Source organism: Capsicum annuum, chromosome 3 (genome assembly GCF_002878395.1).
Source record: "Capsicum annuum cultivar UCD-10X-F1 chromosome 3, UCD10Xv1.1, whole genome shotgun sequence".
In the NCBI taxonomy this organism is placed as follows: Eukaryota; Viridiplantae; Streptophyta; class Magnoliopsida; order Solanales; family Solanaceae; genus Capsicum; species Capsicum annuum.
This window is the reverse complement of record NC_061113.1, coordinates 173762600-173767439: the sequence shown is the minus strand read 5'-3', so window position 1 is coordinate 173767439 and position 4840 is coordinate 173762600.

Genomic DNA, 4840 nt, shown 5'->3' with positions numbered 1-4840 from the left:
GCCATTTAACCTCACCAAAATAGTAGCCGAGTAGTAACCTATAATTAGTTAATTAAAGGGTGTCTTCTCAATCGCTTCTCCCCCAATTACATTCACATACAATGCAAATTCTTATAAGGTTTTTGTAAGACATTTTGACTTCATTGTACCCTCAAAATAATATATTGAGTGGAATGGGAAGTAATCCTACACAACATCCAATTCGGTGATGTATCACTATACTCTCTATCTATATCTCAATACAAATTATTCACACTTTTATCAAGCATCAACCAAGAAAACCTCAACATATACACATAAAATAGTTCCAAAACAACCCCAAATATTCTTTACTATAGCAACCAAATATTGAACTCACCACCTCTTGAGTTCTTAACAACAAATATACCTAGTCCACTGCCAAAGTATGTATATAGAAAGAAGGCAAAAGTAGCCTGTAGTCATACCTTAATCTTTGTGATAGGTTATTCTCTTAATGTGTATCTCTTCAAAATCCTGATTCCTTCGCATACAAACCAAAAGAGAAGAGAAAAATCTCTTAATAACCAATAACAATGGACTGACACACTTATAGAGAGTTGTCCTATAAATTAATAATGAAGAACATAATTATCATAGATTTCTTAAGAGAAGCTCATGATTTATTCATTTACCTTTAGCTTGGAAGGAAGGTGTAACGCCCTACATTTTGGGCTACAATATAGACCATGATTCCGATGTGTTAATAAATCCCGAAGCCATAAAATCCTGTGCCAATATGGCATGTTAATTATTTGTGTAGCATGTGAATCCATTCAAGCTTGAATTTAGACCACAGAGGTCCTTCAACTCAAGGACGAGTTGAAGCTATTTCAATCGACTAAGTTTTAGTGGACGTTGTAAATTGTGTCAACTTCCATTGATCATAACTCTTTGTATATGTTGAATTAAGGAGCCTACTATGTTTCAAATGATAGGTCTTCGAGTTATATTTCTAACGATACCAATTTTGCTAAAATCCGACACCCGAGCAAGAAGTTATGGCCTTTCAAAGTAATATGCGTCGCCTAACCAATCGCCCATGGCCACTGGAAAGCATAGGCGGCGCCTATGTAAACATAGGTGATAGCCTTGGCGGCGCCTGTGTAAACATAGGCGATATCCTAGGTAGCGCCTATGTAAACATAGCCGATGGAATGGGCGGCGCCTATGTAAAGAATTCAAGTGACTTAAACACTCCATTTTTGGGGCAAAATGGTCCTTTTCCACCCTTAGCCCTAAAACACGAAATTCAATTCCTAGGACCCCAAAATACACCTTCATTCATCAAAAGTGCTCAAGGATTCTCCTTAGGATTTCAAAATAAAAACCCAAGCAACTCGAGATTCAACCGGGGGTTTTAGGAACAAATTGCATATTTGGAATCCTCTCAATGTAGGCTTCGAGAAGCATCTAATATTTGTAGTAATAGAGGTACATGGGGTTATCCTAAAATCTCATGGGTGTAGTTTTTATGAACATGCATGCTTTTAAATGGGGGTTTTCAATCAAATGCTAATAACTTTCTTTCAATATGATTTCTAAGTCAATTTTCTTTATGTCATGGGAATTGTTTGCTTATATACTTCAATGGTTGAAACCATGCATATGTGATTTGAGATTTTCCATAGAAGTTTGATAAATATGAATGATAAATTGCTTTCAAATTCCCATGATAATGTCTTGATACCCCATATCATATTATGACCAATAAAAGAGAGCATAAATTTGAAATAATTATTGTTCACCACTTGTAAATGATGAAGCACCTTGGTTTTTACATGATTATACATATGTTGATGTGATATGCATGACTTGCAAGTCAGGTATGACGATACCCTACAGAATATGATACATGACTGAATTAAATAAAGTTTGAATGCATTGATTTTACATGAGATAGGTGGATACTTGAAGAAGGCGTTTGAGTGTAAGGGCTCATCGCTGGAAACCGTGTTTGCCGACACAGAAATTTGGTACCAGGCTAAATGATCTTGTGTACTTGACTTTATGTCATTCCTAAATTGAGACTATAGGTAGGAGCTCGGGCTAAGCGATCTTAGGCACTACCATTGGGTTGAGACACTATGCTTCGTGGTTTTGTGTGTCTCTCCCTCACTTATACTCTAATATCGGCGGAAACTGAGGTTTGACATTTGGTGTAAATTATGTAGGGTATTCCACCTAGCTCAGTTGCATTTCATTGTAGTTGAGAAACTATTGCATTACGCCCATGTGGTTTCAAATGATTTGATATGAAATTGTTTTATAATGGCTCTCAACTATATTTTGTAAAAAAAATATTATGTTTTGTTTTGATATCTCTGCGTGCCAGTACTTTTGTGCTGACCCCCTTCCCTCTCCAACCTCTCAGGTTCAGACGCCCAGTCTAGGGGTCAAGAGAATCAGTAGATCTTTCAGATAGAGTTGCAGAGAAAAGTGGTGACCATTCTATGTTTCAGAAGGTCTTATGTCCTGCAGTCCTTTTATCTTATATTTAGTTTTGGGGTCTACTGGGGTCCTTGTCCCAGTTTATATACAGTTACTTGACTCAGTAATTTGTTAGAGATTTTCGTAGATAGTTGTTAGAGGTAGATTGATGTTGGGGGAAACTTTATTTCCCCGTTATTGTTTCTTTTCATATTTATGACCATGTTTACAAATTATTGTGTTTCTTCTGCATTACTTTGATCATATAAATTAGGTGCATGATTACCAGACAGATAGGGGTATTTTGGGCCTCCATGGTTAGAAATGCTCATCACGGCTAGGCCCTAGTTTGGGTCGTGACAAACTTGGTATCAAAGCACGGTTTATGGTTCCAGAGTGTCTGCGAAATTGCTTTGGGTAGAGTCATGTTTATGGATGTGTAGCGCGCCACACTTATAAGCAGGGGGCTACTAGGCGTTTAGGAAATGTTTCCCTTCTTTGTGATTTAGCTCGTGCTTCAGAGTCTGAACTGTCCCCTAATCAATAATCACTTGTATTTTAGAAACACAGTTATGCCTCCACGTCGTATTATCGATCAGAATGCTCAAACAGATGAGGTCCGTCCCACCCATGGGATGCGGACCCGTAACAGAGCTCACACTCCAGAACTTGTTCCTACTCCGGGAGTTCCTCTAGTCCCGACTTCCGCCTTGGGCTCCATGGACTAATGTCAACCATCCCTCAACTGCTCAGGGAGATATTTCAAATATAGAATTCAGACGTTCTATTCATATGTTAACACAGTTGGTAGCTAAGCAGGCTCAACGATCGGAAGATATTGAGTCTGCATTTGTTACGTCTGAGGCTACTAGGGTTGGACATTTCATGAAGATGAACCCACCTAAGTTTACTAGCACCAAGGTGGAGGAAGATCCATAGAAGTTCGTGGATGATATGGAAAAGATCTTTAACGTAATGCATATGGATGAGGTTGAAGGGGTGGAACTAGAAACCTATCAGCTTAAGGACGTTGCGAATCAGTGGTATACCGACTGGGAAGATGCAAAAGGTGAGAGTGCTGAGCCCACAGTTTGGGGCGAATTTGTGGAAGCTTTCCTTGATCGATTCTTTCCTCTGGAGTTGAGGGAGACCAAAGCAGAAGAGTTTATGAATCTGAAGTAGGGACGTATGAGTGTCCAGGAGTACACTTTGAAGTTTAATAAACTAGCCCACTATGCACCAGAGTTGACTAGTAATATGAGAGCCCGGATGAGAAAATTTGCATCTGGCCTTGTTAATAACCTGGTACTTTAGTGCTAGGGGGCGATGTTGCATAAGGAGTTAGACTTTTCTCGACTGACCATTCATATGCAGCAGGTAGAAGAGAAGAAAAAAAAGATTGATGAATTTAGATAGAAAGACAGATAGGCTAAGAGAGCTAGATCTGCAGACCAGCACCAGAGTCAGCTGCAAAGTGGTAACTGGGGTAATAAGTGGTTAAAGAAGAAGAAGTTTTAGAATAATGCATAGTCAGCAGCCAGCGCCCCAACACCCAGACCACCGATAGACAGACAAAATTAGAGTTTTCAGACTCCTCATAGATCTAAAGCTCTAGGTACACAGTCTCAGGGCAGTATGGCCCAGCAGTATCGTACTTATCCGCGGTGCGAGGTTTGCGGAAGGAATCATCTAGAAAAGTGCTGGTTTGAGGGGAGAAACTGCTATACTTGTGGAAAAGTGGGTCACCTTCAAAAAGATTGTCCTTCTGCTGAAGAAAATGCGGGAGGGGCTAAGTCCCAAGCCACCTCTATAGCTCCTCTTCTTAAGGGTGCCCCTTCAACTGCAGGGAGCGGTCGCAATCGGTTATATTCTTTGACTAACCGCCAGGAGGCGAAAGCTTTACCAGGTGTTGTCACCAGTATGTTACGAATCTTTTCTCATGATTTTTATGTACTGCTTGATCTCGGGTCTACTTTATCTTATGTGACTGCCTATGTGGCTGTTGGTTTTAGGTTCGAGCCCGAAGTCATTGAAGAACCCTTCACTGTTTCCACTCCTGTAGGTGATTCTATTATTGCTAGAAGGGTTTATAGAAATTGTGTTGTGTCTATTCTTAGTAGGGATATTATGGTCGACCTTATAGAACTTGATATGGTAGATTTTGATGCCATCCTTGGGATAGACTGGCTCCATTCATGTTATTCCACCCTTGATTGCAGAACCCGAAAGGTCACTTTTTTTTTTTCGAATGAGATACCAATTGTATGGGCAGGGAGTTCTGTGGAACTTAGAGGTCACTTTATCTCTTATCTTGAGCCCGAAAGCTTATCTCCAAAGGTTGTATGTACCATCTAATCCAAGTAAAAGACACAAGAGTTGAAAATCTTTCTTT